This window comes from Eubalaena glacialis, chromosome 2 (genome assembly GCF_028564815.1).
Source record: "Eubalaena glacialis isolate mEubGla1 chromosome 2, mEubGla1.1.hap2.+ XY, whole genome shotgun sequence".
NCBI classification, from domain to species: Eukaryota; Metazoa; Chordata; class Mammalia; order Artiodactyla; family Balaenidae; genus Eubalaena; species Eubalaena glacialis.
Genome location: NC_083717.1, coordinates 56,135,827 through 56,154,237, shown reverse-complemented (window position 1 = coordinate 56,154,237; position 18,411 = coordinate 56,135,827). Strand labels below are relative to the sequence as shown.

The 18,411-nt window shown below is 56.5% G+C and overlaps 7 non-coding genes across 7 annotated transcripts; all 7 read left to right on the top strand.

The window, feature by feature from the left end:
• The first annotated feature begins 1,421 nt into the window (after positions 1–1,421).
• On the top strand, positions 1,422–1,514 carry LOC133086231 (small nucleolar RNA SNORD116). Its single transcript, XR_009699992.1, has one exon. It is a non-coding gene; the product is annotated as a small nucleolar RNA SNORD116 (small nucleolar RNA).
• Positions 1,515–4,203: 2,689 nt separating this feature from the next.
• Positions 4,204–4,296, top strand: LOC133086230 (small nucleolar RNA SNORD116). Its single transcript, XR_009699991.1, has one exon. It is a non-coding gene; the product is annotated as a small nucleolar RNA SNORD116 (small nucleolar RNA).
• A 2,689-nt stretch (positions 4,297–6,985) lies between these two features.
• On the top strand, positions 6,986–7,078 carry LOC133086229 (small nucleolar RNA SNORD116). Its single transcript, XR_009699990.1, has one exon. It is a non-coding gene; the product is annotated as a small nucleolar RNA SNORD116 (small nucleolar RNA).
• Positions 7,079–9,767: 2,689 nt separating this feature from the next.
• LOC133086228 (small nucleolar RNA SNORD116) lies at positions 9,768–9,860 on the top strand. Its single transcript, XR_009699989.1, has one exon. It is a non-coding gene; the product is annotated as a small nucleolar RNA SNORD116 (small nucleolar RNA).
• A 2,689-nt stretch (positions 9,861–12,549) lies between these two features.
• Positions 12,550–12,642, top strand: LOC133086227 (small nucleolar RNA SNORD116). The gene has a single exon (XR_009699988.1). It is a non-coding gene; the product is annotated as a small nucleolar RNA SNORD116 (small nucleolar RNA).
• Positions 12,643–15,331: 2,689 nt separating this feature from the next.
• Positions 15,332–15,424, top strand: LOC133086226 (small nucleolar RNA SNORD116). Its single transcript, XR_009699987.1, has one exon. It is a non-coding gene; the product is annotated as a small nucleolar RNA SNORD116 (small nucleolar RNA).
• Positions 15,425–18,113: 2,689 nt separating this feature from the next.
• LOC133086225 (small nucleolar RNA SNORD116) lies at positions 18,114–18,206 on the top strand. Its single transcript, XR_009699986.1, has one exon. It is a non-coding gene; the product is annotated as a small nucleolar RNA SNORD116 (small nucleolar RNA).
• Positions 18,207–18,411: the final 205 nt, after the last annotated feature.

The following is an 18,411-nucleotide window of genomic DNA, read 5'->3' as shown; positions in this document are numbered from 1 at the left end:
GCATGCGGTGCCGTGGGCCTCATCAAAGCAGACAGGCTTGCGGTCTGTCTTCCCTGGTGTTCAGTGTCCCCGTGTTCGCATGATGTCTGTGGCTTCAAGTAGGGTTGAGTCGCCCTGCAGGCAGCAGGAGGGCACTTAGGATGAGGCTGTGAAGCGTTTGAGCGTTTCCTCAGTGGTCTGGGCCGCGAAACCTGCCAGTTGGAAGCTTGCCGATACGTGGCCGGGAAGGTGGCCTAATTTCCGCCGTCAGTTCCCAACCTGTGTCCTGGTTGCTGAAGCCCAACACTTCCCGTTGTGGGCATTCCCACGGGGTCACGGAAAGTGATATGGTCTAGTTGGCGAGAAGAGGCACTTGGGCCGAAGTTCGTTAGCCCCTTGAGTAGTGCCGGGCTGCATCTTGCCTGTAGGCAACTGCAGGTCGGAGTCAGCCCCCCCATGGGAGGTTCCCTTGTTTCTGGGAGCGCTGGGAGTGACCCCAAGGGCACATCAGATGTGCTTGTAGGTGGCAGGGTCTCCAGGTCCACGTAGATGTGACACCCACGGCCGGGAGGCAGGTCTCGTCCAGTCTTTGTGCTTTGGTCAGAAGGCGTGGCTGTGGGAGAGCGGGAGTCTGTGACCCATTTCAGCAGCCCCTGGGGGTTAAACTTCGCATGCGGCCTCTTGAAGCTGACAGGGGTCTTTCTCCTTTCAGTTGGGGGTCCAACCAGGGTGCTGTGTATAAACTATGGCGTTTACTGTTGGAGGTGTCTGCAGAGGGCCACAGCGACACCCAGAGACCAAGACGCGTATTCAGCGCCGCACACAGGAACCCACAAGCGCATCCTCGTGCGCAGTCACAGTCACACACGCCCACTCACGTGAATACACAGATACAGTGTCTGACACACCGACCAATGTACGTGCCTAACTTCCTCCAGTCATGCTGTGAGACACGCAATCAGTTTTCGGTAATGGATAGTGGTACTTGGAAAGCAGGTTCTGGGCTCACGGCAAGGTAAGTGTTCGCAAGAATCATGTTCTCTGAACCGTGGTGCAATTCAGAAGCCTGCATGATTTCTGTCCCCTTCTCAGGTGCAGCTGCAGGGTAAGGCTGGCCGTCGGCAAAGACAAGAAGACCTTCGCGTTGTCTGATGACTGGATGTCCTAAGGAGAACTGGAAAAAGTGGGGCGGGCGCACATTGCTGAGCGTGGCTCTGGATAACTCAGGACGGTAGGCATTCACCCATACGAAAATGTGCCATTGGATATTAGGTTTTCATCAGATGGGCCCAGTGGCTGCAAGAGTGGATTGATTGTTGGTCTTGCTGAGTGGCCTGAAGACTGTGGATTCCCCAGGCTTTTGGAGTACTTCCGGGTCATGGCTCCTCTGCAGAGCCCCACGGCCTGCCCGTTTGTGTTCTGCAGCGTCCCAGCATGTGCTTGGATCGATGATGACACCCTTGTATGCATTCCTTGGAAAATCTGAACAAAATGAGTGAGAACGCTCTACCGTCTCCTCATCGAAACTGAGGTCCAGCACGTTTCCTCTCTCGGGGGTATGGGACAGTTAGGAGTGAGGGCCGACGTCCCCTGCTGACAGGCATGCAAACACCACTAAGGGCTCCAGCATTGGAGGGACTCCTGTGTGAGGGTCGACCGTGTCTGCCCATAAGCTGGGTCATCTATGAATCCCCGGTCCCTGCTAAAAGACCGCTGAGGGAATACAAGAGGGCAGGCTCTCCTGCTAGTCTTCAGAGTCGGAGCGTGTGCTGGTGGAGGCCCAGTGAGCTTGCAGCTTGGAGAGGTGTGTTTTGGGCAGGATCACGCTTTGTGCATGCCGCTTCGGAGGTTGATTCTGGAAGCCAAAATGAGCAAGCTTCCCTGGTTGGAGCCTGGAGCCTCAGGCCAGGCCTGTGGCCCTCTCTGATGTTGTGTGTGGTGTGGTGAGGTTCCTGAGTGCCCGGTGGGGCTGGAGCAGTGAGCGGGGGTGGGCTGGAGTTGAGCGATGGCAGAAGGGGGCCGATGGACTAGGCCTCGGGGCTGCCCCTTTCAGCTCCTCTGCTGAAGCTGCCGGCACACTGTTGGTGCTAAGTGGATCATCGTGGAGTGGGCTGAGAATCGAGTGCAGCATTTAAGCCTGTGTGGTGGCTGGGGGCCTGGAGAGAAAGTTAAGGTATCATGAGGACACGTCCTATGTAATGTCGTGGGATGGGCTGTCATCATTGGGTTGCAGGCGCTGGCCTCAGCTTCCTGAGGATGTGTCTTGTTCGTGAAGGGCTGGCATCAGCTGCCTATGGAGGGGATGGCTTTGGCAGTTCATGAGGTTGTAGTGAGGTAGGTAACCTGTGTAGAGTTGCGATCCCATTTCCGGAGGAGTGACTCCACACGGGTGTCTTGCGGGACGTAGAGAAGATGGACATGCTGAGGCATCTGTGCCGGCCTCCTTGGGGGTAGGTGAGTTATGGGAACAAGCCCTTTGGTCGTTTTGTTCCTTCTTTTGGGAATGTGCAAAGCGATAGTGTTTCTCCAGGAGGGCATGACGCGGCCGGCCCATGTGGCATGCAGGCCGTTCGAAGAGCCAGAGCTTTATCCGGAGCATTCCATTGGCCGGGAAGAGATGGGGACACAGTTGCCCTGCCAGGTGCCCTGCCGTGGCCAACCACCTTTCCCTTTCAGGCTTCCAAGTCCCCTCGCATGGCAGAGGTCTTCCATTGAAAGTCTGTCTGTGGTCCTCGGGGACAGTGCCTTTGATCAGTGTGAGTTCCTCGGTAGTGTCGCTGTGGCAGTGGAGAATTGCCAGGATGCATGCGGTGCCGTGGGCCTCATCAAAGCAGACAGGCTTGCGGTCTGTCTTCCCTGGTGTTCAGTGTCCCCGTGTTCGCATGATGTCTGTGGCTTCAAGTAGGGTTGAGTCGCCCTGCAGGCAGCAGGAGGGCACTTAGGATGAGGCTGTGAAGCGTTTGAGCGTTTCCTCAGTGGTCTGGGCCGCGAAACCTGCCAGTTGGAAGCTTGCCGATACGTGGCCGGGAAGGTGGCCTAATTTCCGCCGTCAGTTCCCAACCTGTGTCCTGGTTGCTGAAGCCCAACACTTCCCGTTGTGGGCATTCCCACGGGGTCACGGAAAGTGATATGGTCTAGTTGGCGAGAAGAGGCACTTGGGCCGAAGTTCGTTAGCCCCTTGAGTAGTGCCGGGCTGCATCTTGCCTGTAGGCAACTGCAGGTCGGAGTCAGCCCCCCCATGGGAGGTTCCCTTGTTTCTGGGAGCGCTGGGAGTGACCCCAAGGGCACATCAGATGTGCTTGTAGGTGGCAGGGTCTCCAGGTCCACGTAGATGTGACACCCACGGCCGGGAGGCAGGTCTCGTCCAGTCTTTGTGCTTTGGTCAGAAGGCGTGGCTGTGGGAGAGCGGGAGTCTGTGACCCATTTCAGCAGCCCCTGGGGGTTAAACTTTGCATGCGGCCTCTTGAAGCTGACAGGGGTCTTTCTCCTTTCAGTTGGGGGTCCAACCAGGGTGCTGTGTATAAACTGTGGCGTTTACTGTTGGAGGTGTCTGCAGAGGGCCACAGCGACACCCAGAGACCAAGACGCGTATTCAGCGCCGCACACAGGAACCCACAAGCGCATCCTCGTGCGCAGTCACAGTCACACACGCCCACTCACGTGAATACACAGATACAGTGTCTGACACACCGACCAATGTACGTGCCTAACTTCCTCCAGTCATGCTGTGAGACACGCAATCAGTTTTCGGTAATGGATAGTGGTACTTGGAAAGCAGGTTCTGGGCTCACGGCAAGGTAAGTGTTCGCAAGAATCATGTTCTCTGAACCGTGGTGCAATTCAGAAGCCTGCATGATTTCTGTCCCCTTCTCAGGTGCAGCTGCAGGGTAAGGCTGGCCGTCGGCAAAGACAAGAAGACCTTCGCGTTGTCTGATGACTGGATGTCCTAAGGAGAACTGGAAAAAGTGGGGCGGGCGCACATTGCTGAGCGTGCCTCTGGATAACTCAGGACGGTAGGCATTCACCCATACGAAAATGTGCCATTGGATATTAGGTTTTCATCAGATGGGCCCAGTGGCTGCAAGAGTGGATTGAATGTTGGTCTTGCTGAGTGGCCTGAAGACTGTGGATTCCCCAGGCTTTTGGAGTACTTCCGGGTCATGGCTCCTCTGCAGAGCCCCACGGCCTGCCCGTTTGTGTTCTGCAGCGTCCCAGCATGTGCTTGGATCGATGATGACACCCTTGTATGCATTCCTTGGAAAATCTGAACAAAATGAGTGAGAACGCTCTACCGTCTCCTCATCGAAACTGAGGTCCAGCACGTTTCCTCTCTCGGGGGTATGGGACAGTTAGGAGTGAGGGCCGACGTCCCCTGCTGACAGGCATGCAAACACCACTAAGGGCTCCAGCATTGGAGGGACTCCTGTGTGAGGGTCGACCGTGTCTGCCCATAAGCTGGGTCATCTATGAATCCCCGGTCCCTGCTAAAAGACCGCTGAGGGAATACAAGAGGGCAGGCTCTCCTGCCCATCTTCAGAGTCGGAGCATGTGCTGGTGGAGGCCCAGTGAGCTTGCAGCTTGGAGAGGTGTGTTTTGGGCAGGATCACGCTTTGTGCATGCCGCTTCGGAGGTTGATTCTGGAAGCCAAAATGAGCAAGCTTCCCTGGTTGGAGCCTGGAGCCTCAGGCCAGGCCTGTGGCCCTCTCTGATGTTGTGTGTGGTGTGGTGAGGTTCCTGAGTGCCCGGTGGGGCTGGAGCAGTGAGCGGGGGTGGGCTGGAGTTGAGCGATGGCAGAAGGGGGCCGATGGACTAGGCCTCGGGGCTGCCCCTTTCAGCTCCTCTGCTGAAGCTGCCGGCACACTGTTGGTGCTAAGTGGATCATCGTGGAGTGGGCTGAGAATCGAGTGCAGCATTTAAGCCTGTGTGGTGGCTGGGGGCCTGGAGAGAAAGTTAAGGTATCATGAGGACACGTCCTATGTAATGTCGTGGGATGGGCTGTCATCATTGTGTTGCAGGCGCTGGCCTCAGCTTCCCGAGGATGTGTCTTGTTCGTGAAGGGCTGGCATCAGCTGCCTATGGAGGGGATGGCTTTGGCAGTTCATGAGGTTGTAGTGAGGTAGGTAACCTGTGGAGAGTTGCGATCCCATTTCCGGAGGAGTGACTCCACACGGGTGTCTTGCGGGACGTAGAGAAGATGGACATGCTGAGGCATCTGTGCCGGCCTCCTTGGGGGTAGGTGAGTTATGTGAACAAGCCCTTTGGTCGTTTTGTTCCTTCTTTTGGGAATGTGCAAAGCGATAGTGTTTCTCCAGGAGGGCATGACGCGGCCGGCCCATGTGGCATGCAGGCCGTTCGAAGAGCCAGAGCTCTATCCGGAGCATTCCATTGGCCGGGAAGAGATGGGGATACTGTTGCCCTGCCAGGTGCCCTGCCGTGGCCAACCACCTTTCCCTTTCAGGCTTCCAAGTCCCCTCGCATGGCAGAGGTCTTCCATTGAAAGTCTGTCTGTGGTCCTCGGGGACAGTGCCTTTGATCAGTGTGAGTTCCTCGGTAGTGTCGCTGTGGCAGTGGAGAATTGCCAGGATGCATGCGGTGCCGTGGGCCTCATCAAAGCAGACAGGCTTGCGGTCTGTCTTCCCTGGTGTTCAGTGTCCCCGTGTTCGCATGATGTCTGTGGCTTCAAGTAGGGTTGAGTCGCCCTGCAGGCAGCAGGAGGGCACTTAGGACGAGGCTGTGAAGCGTTTGAGCGTTTCCTCAGTGGTCTGGGCCGCGAAACCTGCCAGTTGGAAGCTTGCCGATACGTGGCCGGTAAGGTGGCCTAATTTCCGCCGTCAGTTCCCAACCTGTGTCCTGGTTGCTGAAGCCCAACACTTCCCGTTGTGGGCATTCCCACGAGGTCACGGAAAGTGATATGGTCTAGTTGGCGAGAAGAGGCACTTGGGCCGAAGTTCGTTAGCCCCTTGAGTAGTGCCGGGCTGCATCTTGCCTGTAGGCAACTGCAGGTCGGAGTCAGCCCCCCCATGGGAGGTTCCCTTGCTTCTGGGAGCACTGGGAGTGACCCCAAGGGCACATCAGATGTGCTTGTAGGTGGCAGGGTCTCCAGGTCCACGTAGATGTGACACCCACGGCCGGGAGGCAGGTCTCGTCCAGTCTTTGTGCTTTGGTCAGAAGGCGTGGCTGTGGGAGAGCGGGAGTCTGTGACCCATTTCAGCAGCCCCTGGGGGTTAAACTTCGCATGCGGCCTCTTGAAGCTGACAGGGGTCTTTCTCCTTTCAGTTGGGGGTCCAACCAGGGTGCTGTGTATAAACTATGGCGTTTACTGTTGGAGGTGTCTGCAGAGGGCCACAGCGACACCCAGAGACCAAGACGCGTATTCAGCGCCACACACAGGAACCCACAAGCGCATCCTCGTGCGCAGTCACAGTCACACACGCCCACTCACGTGAATACACAGATACAGTGTCTGACACACCGACCAATGTACGTGCCTAACTTCCTCCAGTCATGCTGTGAGACACGCAATCAGTTTTCGGTAATGGATAGTGGTACTTGGAAAGCAGGTTCTGGGCTCACGGCAAGGTAAGTGTTCGCAAGAATCATGTTCTCTGAACCGTGGTGCAATTCAGAAGCCTGCATGATTTCTGTCCCCTTCTCAGGTGCAGCTGCAGGGTAAGGCTGGCCGTCGGCAAAGACAAGAAGACCTTCGCGTTGTCTGATGACTGGATGTCCTAAGGAGAACTGGAAAAAGTGGGGCGGGCGCACATTGCTGAGCGTGGCTCTGGATAACTCAGGACGGTAGGCATTCACCCATACGAAAATGTGCCATTGGATATTAGGTTTTCATCAGATGGGCCCAGTGGCTGCAAGAGTGGATTGATTGTTGGTCTTGCTGAGTGGCCTGAAGACTGTGGATTCCCCAGGCTTTTGGAGTACTTCCGGGTCATGGCTCCTCTGCAGAGCCCCACGGCCTGCCCGTTTGTGTTCTGCAGCGTCCCAGCATGTGCTTGGATCGATGATGACACCCTTGTATGCATTCCTTGGAAAATCTGAACAAAATGAGTGAGAACGCTCTACCGTCTCCTCATCGAAACTGAGGTCCAGCACGTTTCCTCTCTCGGGGGTATGGGACAGTTAGGAGTGAGGGCCGACGTCCCCTGCTGACAGGCATGCAAACACCACTAAGGGCTCCAGCATTGGAGGGACTCCTGTGTGAGGGTCGACCGTGTCTGCCCATAAGCTGGGTCATCTATGAATCCCCGGTCCCTGCTAAAAGACCGCTGAGGGAATACAAGAGGGCAGGCTCTCCTGCTAGTCTTCAGAGTCGGAGCGTGTGCTGGTGGAGGCCCAGTGAGCTTGCAGCTTGGAGAGGTGTGTTTTGGGCAGGATCACGCTTTGTGCATGCCGCTTCGGAGGTTGATTCTGGAAGCCAAAATGAGCAAGCTTCCCTGGTTGGAGCCTGGAGCCTCAGGCCAGGCCTGTGGCCCTCTCTGATGTTGTGTGTGGTGTGGTGAGGTTCCTGAGTGCCCGGTGGGGCTGGAGCAGTGAGCGGGGGTGGGCTGGAGTTGAGCGATGGCAGAAGGGGGCCGATGGACTAGGCCTCGGGGCTGCCCCTTTCAGCTCCTCTGCTGAAGCTGCCGGCACACTGTTGGTGCTAAGTGGATCATCGTGGAGTGGGCTGAGAATCGAGTGCAGCATTTAAGCCTGTGTGGTGGCTGGGGGCCTGGAGAGAAAGTTAAGGTATCATGAGGACACGTCCTATGTAATGTCGTGGGATGGGCTGTCATCATTGGGTTGCAGGCGCTGGCCTCAGCTTCCCGAGGATGTGTCTTGTTCGTGAAGGGCTGGCATCAGCTGCCTATGGAGGGGATGGCTTTGGCAGTTCATGAGGTTGTAGTGAGGTAGGTAACCTGTGTAGAGTTGCGATCCCATTTCCGGAGGAGTGACTCCACACGGGTGTCTTGCGGGACGTAGAGAAGATGGACATGCTGAGGCATCTGTGCCGGCCTCCTTGGGGGTAGGTGAGTTATGTGAACAAGCCCTTTGGTCGTTTTGTTCCTTCTTTTGGGAATGTGCAAAGCGATAGTGTTTCTCCAGGAGGGCATGACGCGGCCGGCCCATGTGGCATGCAGGCCGTTCGAAGAGCCAGAGCTTTATCCGGAGCATTCCATTGGCCGGGAAGAGATGGGGACACTGTTGCCCTGCCAGGTGCCCTGCCGTGGCCAACCACCTTTCCCTTTCAGGCTTCCAAGTCCCCTCGCATGGCAGAGGTCTTCCATTGAAAGTCTGTCTGTGGTCCTCGGGGACAGTGCCTTTGATCAGTGTGAGTTCCTCGGTAGTGTCGCTGTGGCAGTGGAGAATTGCCAGGATGCATGCGGTGCCGTGGGCCTCATCAAAGCAGACAGGCTTGCGGTCTGTCTTCCCTGGTGTTCAGTGTCCCCGTGTTCGCATGATGTCTGTGGCTTCAAGTAGGGTTGAGTCGCCCTGCAGGCAGCAGGAGGGCACTTAGGATGAGGCTGTGAAGCGTTTGAGCGTTTCCTCAGTGGTCTGGGCCGCGAAACCTGCCAGTTGGAAGCTTGCCGATACGTGGCCGGGAAGGTGGCCTAATTTCCGCCGTCAGTTCCCAACCTGTGTCCTGGTTGCTGAAGCCCAACACTTCCCGTTGTGGGCATTCCCACGGGGTCACGGAAAGTGATATGGTCTAGTTGGCGAGAAGAGGCACTTGGGCCGAAGTTCGTTAGCCCCTTGAGTAGTGCCGGGCTGCATCTTGCCTGTAGGCAACTGCAGGTCGGAGTCAGCCCCCCCATGGGAGGTTCCCTTGTTTCTGGGAGCGCTGGGAGTGACCCCAAGGGCACATCAGATGTGCTTGTAGGTGGCAGGGTCTCCAGGTCCACGTAGATGTGACACCCACGGCCGGGAGGCAGGTCTCGTCCAGTCTTTGTGCTTTGGTCAGAAGGCGTGGCTGTGGGAGAGCGGGAGTCTGTGACCCATTTCAGCAGCCCCTGGGGGTTAAACTTCGCATGCGGCCTCTTGAAGCTGACAGGGGTCTTTCTCCTTTCAGTTGGGGGTCCAACCAGGGTGCTGTGTATAAACTGTGGCGTTTACTGTTGGAGGTGTCTGCAGAGGGCCACAGCGACACCCAGAGACCAAGACGCGTATTCAGCGCCGCACACAGGAACCCACAAGCGCATCCTCGTGCGCAGTCACAGTCACACACGCCCACTCACGTGAATACACAGATACAGTGTCTGACACACCGACCAATGTACGTGCCTAACTTCCTCCAGTCATGCTGTGAGACACGCAATCAGTTTTCGGTAATGGATAGTGGTACTTGGAAAGCAGGTTCTGGGCTCACGGCAAGGTAAGTGTTCGCAAGAATCATGTTCTCTGAACCGTGGTGCAATTCAGAAGCCTGCATGATTTCTGTCCCCTCCTCAGGTGCAGCTGCAGGGTAAGGCTGGCCGTCGGCAAAGACAAGAAGACCTTCGCGTTGTCTGATGACTGGATGTCCTAAGGAGAACTGGAAAAAGTGGGGCGGGCGCACATTGCTGAGCGTGGCTCTGGATAACTCAGGACGGTAGGCATTCACCCATACGAAAATGTGCCATTGGATATTAGGTTTTCATCAGATGGGCCCAGTGGCTGCAAGAGTGGATTGATTGTTGGTCTTGCTGAGTGGCCTGAAGACTGTGGATTCCCCAGGCTTTTGGAGTACTTCCGGGTCATGGCTCCTCTGCAGAGCCCCACGGCCTGCCCGTTTGTGTTCTGCAGCGTCCCAGCATGTGCTTGGATCGATGATGACACCCTTGTATGCATTCCTTGGAAAATCTGAACAAAATGAGTGAGAACGCTCTACCGTCTCCTCATCGAAACTGAGGTCCAGCACGTTTCCTCTCTCGGGGGTATGGGACAGTTAGGAGTGAGGGCCGACGTCCCCTGCTGACAGGCATGCAAACACCACTAAGGGCTCCAGCATTGGAGGGACTCCTGTGTGAGGGTCGACCGTGTCTGCCCATAAGCTGGGTCATCTATGAATCCCCGGTCCCTGCTAAAAGACCGCTGAGGGAATACAAGAGGGCAGGCTCTCCTGCTAGTCTTCAGAGTCGGAGCGTGTGCTGGTGGAGGCCCAGTGAGCTTGCAGCTTGGAGAGGTGTGTTTTGGGCAGGATCACGCTTTGTGCATGCCGCTTCGGAGGTTGATTCTGGAAGCCAAAATGAGCAAGCTTCCCTGGTTGGAGCCTGGAGCCTCAGGCCAGGCCTGTGGCCCTCTCTGATGTTGTGTGTGGTGTGGTGAGGTTCCTGAGTGCCCGGTGGGGCTGGAGCAGTGAGCGGGGGTGGGCTGGAGTTGAGCGATGGCAGAAGGGGGCCGATGGACTAGGCCTCGGGGCTGCCCCTTTCAGCTCCTCTGCTGAAGCTGCCGGCACACTGTTGGTGCTAAGTGGATCATCGTGGAGTGGGCTGAGAATCGAGTGCAGCATTTAAGCCTGTGTGGTGGCTGGGGGCCTGGAGAGAAAGTTAAGGTATCATGAGGACACGTCCTATGTAATGTCGTGGGATGGGCTGTCATCATTGGGTTGCAGGCGCTGGCCTCAGCTTCCCGAGGATGTGTCTTGTTCGTGAAGGGCTGGCATCAGCTGCCTATGGAGGGGATGGCTTTGGCAGTTCATGAGGTTGTAGTGAGGTAGGTAACCTGTGTAGAGTTGCGATCCCATTTCCGGAGGAGTGACTCCACACGGGTGTCTTGCGGGACGTAGAGAAGATGGACATGCTGAGGCATCTGTGCCGGCCTCCTTGGGGGTAAGTGAGTTATGTGAACAAGCCCTTTGGTCGTTTTGTTCCTTCTTTTGGGAATGTGCAAAGCGATAGTGTTTCTCCAGGAGGGCATGACGCGGCCGGCCCATGTGGCATGCAGGCCGTTCGAAGAGCCAGAGCTTTATCCGGAGCATTCCATTGGCCGGGAAGAGATGGGGACACTGTTGCCCTGCCAGGTGCCCTGCCGTGGCCAACCACCTTTCCCTTTCAGGCTTCCAAGTCCCCTCGCATGGCAGAGGTCTTCCATTGAAAGTCTGTCTGTGGTCCTCGGGGACAGTGCCTTTGATCAGTGTGAGTTCCTCGGTAGTGTCGCTGTGGCAGTGGAGAATTGCCAGGATGCATGCGGTGCCGTGGGCCTCATCAAAGCAGACAGGCTTGCGGTCTGTCTTCCCTGGTGTTCAGTGTCCCCGTGTTCGCATGATGTCTGTGGCTTCAAGTAGGGTTGAGTCGCCCTGCAGGCAGCAGGAGGGCACTTAGGATGAGGCTGTGAAGCGTTTGAGCGTTTCCTCAGTGGTCTGGGCCGCGAAACCTGCCAGTTGGAAGCTTGCCGATACGTGGCCGGGAAGGTGGCCTAATTTCCGCCGTCAGTTCCCAACCTGTGTCCTGGTTGCTGAAGCCCAACACTTCCCGTTGTGGGCATTCCCACGGGGTCACGGAAAGTGATATGGTCTAGTTGGCGAGAAGAGGCACTTGGGCCGAAGTTCGTTAGCCCCTTGAGTAGTGCCGGGCTGCATCTTGCCTGTAGGCAACTGCAGGTCGGAGTCAGCCCCCCCATGGGAGGTTCCCTTGTTTCTGGGAGCGCTGGGAGTGACCCCAAGGGCACATCAGATGTGCTTGTAGGTGGCAGGGTCTCCAGGTCCACGTAGATGTGACACCCACGGCCGGGAGGCAGGTCTCGTCCAGTCTTTGTGCTTTGGTCAGAAGGCGTGGCTGTGGGAGAGCGGGAGTCTGTGACCCATTTCAGCAGCCCCTGGGGGTTAAACTTCGCATGCGGCCTCTTGAAGCTGACAGGGGTCTTTCTCCTTTCAGTTGGGGGTCCAACCAGGGTGCTGTGTATAAACTATGGCGTTTACTGTTGGAGGTGTCTGCAGAGGGCCACAGCGACACCCAGAGACCAAGACGCGTATTCAGCGCCGCACACAGGAACCCACAAGCGCATCCTCGTGCGCAGTCACAGTCACACACGCCCACTCACGTGAATACACAGATACAGTGTCTGACACACCGACCAATGTACGTGCCTAACTTCCTCCAGTCATGCTGTGAGACACGCAATCAGTTTTCGGTAATGGATAGTGGTACTTGGAAAGCAGGTTCTGGGCTCACGGCAAGGTAAGTGTTCGCAAGAATCATGTTCTCTGAACCGTGGTGCAATTCAGAAGCCTGCATGATTTCTGTCCCCTTCTCAGGTGCAGCTGCAGGGTAAGGCTGGCCGTCGGCAAAGACAAGAAGACCTTCGCGTTGTCTGATGACTGGATGTCCTAAGGAGAACTGGAAAAAGTGGGGCGGGCGCACATTGCTGAGCGTGGCTCTGGATAACTCAGGACGGTAGGCATTCACCCATACGAAAATGTGCCATTGGATATTAGGTTTTCATCAGATGGGCCCAGTGGCTGCAAGAGTGGATTGATTGTTGGTCTTGCTGAGTGGCCTGAAGACTGTGGATTCCCCAGGCTTTTGGAGTACTTCCGGGTCATGGCTCCTCTGCAGAGCCCCACGGCCTGCCCGTTTGTGTTCTGCAGCGTCCCAGCATGTGCTTGGATCGATGATGACACCCTTGTATGCATTCCTTGGAAAATCTGAACAAAATGAGTGAGAACGCTCTACCGTCTCCTCATCGAAACTGAGGTCCAGCACGTTTCCTCTCTCGGGGGTATGGGACAGTTAGGAGTGAGGGCCGACGTCCCCTGCTGACAGGCATGCAAACACCACTAAGGGCTCCAGCATTGGAGGGACTCCTGTGTGAGGGTCGACCGTGTCTGCCCATAAGCTGGGTCATCTATGAATCCCCGGTCCCTGCTAAAAGACCGCTGAGGGAATACAAGAGGGCAGGCTCTCCTGCTAGTCTTCAGAGTCGGAGCGTGTGCTGGTGGAGGCCCAGTGAGCTTGCAGCTTGGAGAGGTGTGTTTTGGGCAGGATCACGCTTTGTGCATGCCGCTTCGGAGGTTGATTCTGGAAGCCAAAATGAGCAAGCTTCCCTGGTTGGAGCCTGGAGCCTCAGGCCAGGCCTGTGGCCCTCTCTGATGTTGTGTGTGGTGTGGTGAGGTTCCTGAGTGCCCGGTGGGGCTGGAGCAGTGAGCGGGGGTGGGCTGGAGTTGAGCGATGGCAGAAGGGGGCCGATGGACTAGGCCTCGGGGCTGCCCCTTTCAGCTCCTCTGCTGAAGCTGCCGGCACACTGTTGGTGCTAAGTGGATCATCGTGGAGTGGGCTGAGAATCGAGTGCAGCATTTAAGCCTGTGTGGTGGCTGGGGGCCTGGAGAGAAAGTTAAGGTATCATGAGGACACGTCCTATGTAATGTCGTGGGATGGGCTGTCATCATTGGGTTGCAGGCGCTGGCCTCAGCTTCCTGAGGATGTGTCTTGTTCGTGAAGGGCTGGCATCAGCTGCCTATGGAGGGGATGGCTTTGGCAGTTCATGAGGTTGTAGTGAGGTAGGTAACCTGTGTAGAGTTGCGATCCCATTTCCGGAGGAGTGACTCCACACGGGTGTCTTGCGGGACGTAGAGAAGATGGACATGCTGAGGCATCTGTGCCGGCCTCCTTGGGGGTAGGTGAGTTATGGGAACAAGCCCTTTGGTCGTTTTGTTCCTTCTTTTGGGAATGTGCAAAGCGATAGTGTTTCTCCAGGAGGGCATGACGCGGCCGGCCCATGTGGCATGCAGGCCGTTCGAAGAGCCAGAGCTTTATCCGGAGCATTCCATTGGCCGGGAAGAGATGGGGACACAGTTGCCCTGCCAGGTGCCCTGCCGTGGCCAACCACCTTTCCCTTTCAGGCTTCCAAGTCCCCTCGCATGGCAGAGGTCTTCCATTGAAAGTCTGTCTGTGGTCCTCGGGGACAGTGCCTTTGATCAGTGTGAGTTCCTCGGTAGTGTCGCTGTGGCAGTGGAGAATTGCCAGGATGCATGCGGTGCCGTGGGCCTCATCAAAGCAGACAGGCTTGCGGTCTGTCTTCCCTGGTGTTCAGTGTCCCCGTGTTCGCATGATGTCTGTGGCTTCAAGTAGGGTTGAGTCGCCCTGCAGGCAGCAGGAGGGCACTTAGGATGAGGCTGTGAAGCGTTTGAGCGTTTCCTCAGTGGTCTGGGCCGCGAAACCTGCCAGTTGGAAGCTTGCCGATACGTGGCCGGGAAGGTGGCCTAATTTCCGCCGTCAGTTCCCAACCTGTGTCCTGGTTGCTGAAGCCCAACACTTCCCGTTGTGGGCATTCCCACGGGGTCACGGAAAGTGATATGGTCTAGTTGGCGAGAAGAGGCACTTGGGCCGAAGTTCGTTAGCCCCTTGAGTAGTGCCGGGCTGCATCTTGCCTGTAGGCAACTGCAGGTCGGAGTCAGCCCCCCCATGGGAGGTTCCCTTGTTTCTGGGAGCGCTGGGAGTGACCCCAAGGGCACATCAGATGTGCTTGTAGGTGGCAGGGTCTCCAGGTCCACGTAGATGTGACACCCACGGCCGGGAGGCAGGTCTCGTCCAGTCTTTGTGCTTTGGTCAGAAGGCGTGGCTGTGGGAGAGCGGGAGTCTGTGACCCATTTCAGCAGCCCCTGGGGGTTAAACTTTGCATGCGGCCTCTTGAAGCTGACAGGGGTCTTTCTCCTTTCAGTTGGGGGTCCAACCAGGGTGCTGTGTATAAACTGTGGCGTTTACTGTTGGAGGTGTCTGCAGAGGGCCACAGCGACACCCAGAGACCAAGACGCGTATTCAGCGCCGCACACAGGAACCCACAAGCGCATCCTCGTGCGCAGTCACAGTCACACACGCCCACTCACGTGAATACACAGATACAGTGTCTGACACACCGACCAATGTACGTGCCTAACTTCCTCCAGTCATGCTGTGAGACACGCAATCAGTTTTCGGTAATGGATAGTGGTACTTGGAAAGCAGGTTCTGGGCTCACGGCAAGGTAAGTGTTCGCAAGAATCATGTTCTCTGAACCGTGGTGCAATTCAGAAGCCTGCATGATTTCTGTCCCCTTCTCAGGTGCAGCTGCAGGGTAAGGCTGGCCGTCGGCAAAGACAAGAAGACCTTCGCGTTGTCTGATGACTGGATGTCCTAAGGAGAACTGGAAAAAGTGGGGCGGGCGCACATTGCTGAGCGTGCCTCTGGATAACTCAGGACGGTAGGCATTCACCCATACGAAAATGTGCCATTGGATATTAGGTTTTCATCAGATGGGCCCAGTGGCTGCAAGAGTGGATTGAATGTTGGTCTTGCTGAGTGGCCTGAAGACTGTGGATTCCCCAGGCTTTTGGAGTACTTCCGGGTCATGGCTCCTCTGCAGAGCCCCACGGCCTGCCCGTTTGTGTTCTGCAGCGTCCCAGCATGTGCTTGGATCGATGATGACACCCTTGTATGCATTCCTTGGAAAATCTGAACAAAATGAGTGAGAACGCTCTACCGTCTCCTCATCGAAACTGAGGTCCAGCACGTTTCCTCTCTCGGGGGTATGGGACAGTTAGGAGTGAGGGCCGACGTCCCCTGCTGACAGGCATGCAAACACCACTAAGGGCTCCAGCATTGGAGGGACTCCTGTGTGAGGGTCGACCGTGTCTGCCCATAAGCTGGGTCATCTATGAATCCCCGGTCCCTGCTAAAAGACCGCTGAGGGAATACAAGAGGGCAGGCTCTCCTGCCCATCTTCAGAGTCGGAGCATGTGCTGGTGGAGGCCCAGTGAGCTTGCAGCTTGGAGAGGTGTGTTTTGGGCAGGATCACGCTTTGTGCATGCCGCTTCGGAGGTTGATTCTGGAAGCCAAAATGAGCAAGCTTCCCTGGTTGGAGCCTGGAGCCTCAGGCCAGGCCTGTGGCCCTCTCTGATGTTGTGTGTGGTGTGGTGAGGTTCCTGAGTGCCCGGTGGGGCTGGAGCAGTGAGCGGGGGTGGGCTGGAGTTGAGCGATGGCAGAAGGGGGCCGATGGACTAGGCCTCGGGGCTGCCCCTTTCAGCTCCTCTGCTGAAGCTGCCGGCACACTGTTGGTGCTAAGTGGATCATCGTGGAGTGGGCTGAGAATCGAGTGCAGCATTTAAGCCTGTGTGGTGGCTGGGGGCCTGGAGAGAAAGTTAAGGTATCATGAGGACACGTCCTATGTAATGTCGTGGGATGGGCTGTCATCATTGTGTTGCAGGCGCTGGCCTCAGCTTCCCGAGGATGTGTCTTGTTCGTGAAGGGCTGGCATCAGCTGCCTATGGAGGGGATGGCTTTGGCAGTTCATGAGGTTGTAGTGAGGTAGGTAACCTGTGGAGAGTTGCGATCCCATTTCCGGAGGAGTGACTCCACACGGGTGTCTTGCGGGACGTAGAGAAGATGGACATGCTGAGGCATCTGTGCCGGCCTCCTTGGGGGTAGGTGAGTTATGTGAACAAGCCCTTTGGTCGTTTTGTTCCTTCTTTTGGGAATGTGCAAAGCGATAGTGTTTCTCCAGGAGGGCATGACGCGGCCGGCCCATGTGGCATGCAGGCCGTTCGAAGAGCCAGAGCTCTATCCGGAGCATTCCATTGGCCGGGAAGAGATGGGGATACTGTTGCCCTGCCAGGTGCCCTGCCGTGGCCAACCACCTTTCCCTTTCAGGCTTCCAAGTCCCCTCGCATGGCAGAGGTCTTCCATTGAAAGTCTGTCTGTGGTCCTCGGGGACAGTGCCTTTGATCAGTGTGAGTTCCTCGGTAGTGTCGCTGTGGCAGTGGAGAATTGCCAGGATGCATGCGGTGCCGTGGGCCTCATCAAAGCAGACAGGCTTGCGGTCTGTCTTCCCTGGTGTTCAGTGTCCCCGTGTTCGCATGATGTCTGTGGCTTCAAGTAGGGTTGAGTCGCCCTGCAGGCAGCAGGAGGGCACTTAGGACGAGGCTGTGAAGCGTTTGAGCGTTTCCTCAGTGGTCTGGGCCGCGAAACCTGCCAGTTGGAAGCTTGCCGATACGTGGCCGGTAAGGTGGCCTAATTTCCGCCGTCAGTTCCCAACCTGTGTCCTGGTTGCTGAAGCCCAACACTTCCCGTTGTGGGCATTCCCACGAGGTCACGGAAAGTGATATGGTCTAGTTGGCGAGAAGAGGCACTTGGGCCGAAGTTCGTTAGCCCCTTGAGTAGTGCCGGGCTGCATCTTGCCTGTAGGCAACTGCAGGTCGGAGTCAGCCCCCCCATGGGAGGTTCCCTTGCTTCTGGGAGCACTGGGAGTGACCCCAAGGGCACATCAGATGTGCTTGTAGGTGGCAGGGTCTCCAGGTCCACGTAGATGTGACACCCACGGCCGGGAGGCAGGTCTCGTCCAGTCTTTGTGCTTTGGTCAGAAGGCGTGGCTGTGGGAGAGCGGGAGTCTGTGACCCATTTCAGCAGCCCCTGGGGGTTAAACTTCGCATGCGGCCTCTTGAAGCTGACAGGGGTCTTTCTCCTTTCAGTTGGGGGTCCAACCAGGGTGCTGTGTATAAACTATGGCGTTTACTGTTGGAGGTGTCTGCAGAGGGCCACAGCGACACCCAGAGACCAAGACGCGTATTCAGCGCCACACACAGGAACCCACAAGCGCATCCTCGTGCGCAGTCACAGTCACACACGCCCACTCACGTGAATACACAGATACAGTGTCTGACACACCGACCAATGTACGTGCCTAACTTCCTCCAGTCATGCTGTGAGACACGCAATCAGTTTTCGGTAATGGATAGTGGTACTTGGAAAGCAGGTTCTGGGCTCACGGCAAGGTAAGTGTTCGCAAGAATCATGTTCTCTGAACCGTGGTGCAATTCAGAAGCCTGCATGATTTCTGTCCCCTTCTCAGGTGCAGCTGCAGGGTAAGGCTGGCCGTCGGCAAAGACAAGAAGACCTTCGCGTTGTCTGATGACTGGATGTCCTAAGGAGAACTGGAAAAAGTGGGGCGGGCGCACATTGCTGAGCGTGGCTCTGGATAACTCAGGACGGTAGGCATTCACCCATACGAAAATGTGCCATTGGATATTAGGTTTTCATCAGATGGGCCCAGTGGCTGCAAGAGTGGATTGATTGTTGGTCTTGCTGAGTGGCCTGAAGACTGTGGATTCCCCAGGCTTTTGGAGTACTTCCGGGTCATGGCTCCTCTGCAGAGCCCCACGGCCTGCCCGTTTGTGTTCTGCAGCGTCCCAGCATGTGCTTGGATCGATGATGACACCCTTGTATGCATTCCTTGGAAAATCTGAACAAAATGAGTGAGAACGCTCTACCGTCTCCTCATCGAAACTGAGGTCCAGCACGTTTCCTCTCTCGGGGGTATGGGACAGTTAGGAGTGAGGGCCGACGTCCCCTGCTGACAGGCATGCAAACACCACTAAGGGCTCCAGCATTGGAGGGACTCCTGTGTGAGGGTCGACCGTGTCTGCCCATAAGCTGGGTCATCTATGAATCCCCGGTCCCTGCTAAAAGACCGCTGAGGGAATACAAGAGGGCAGGCTCT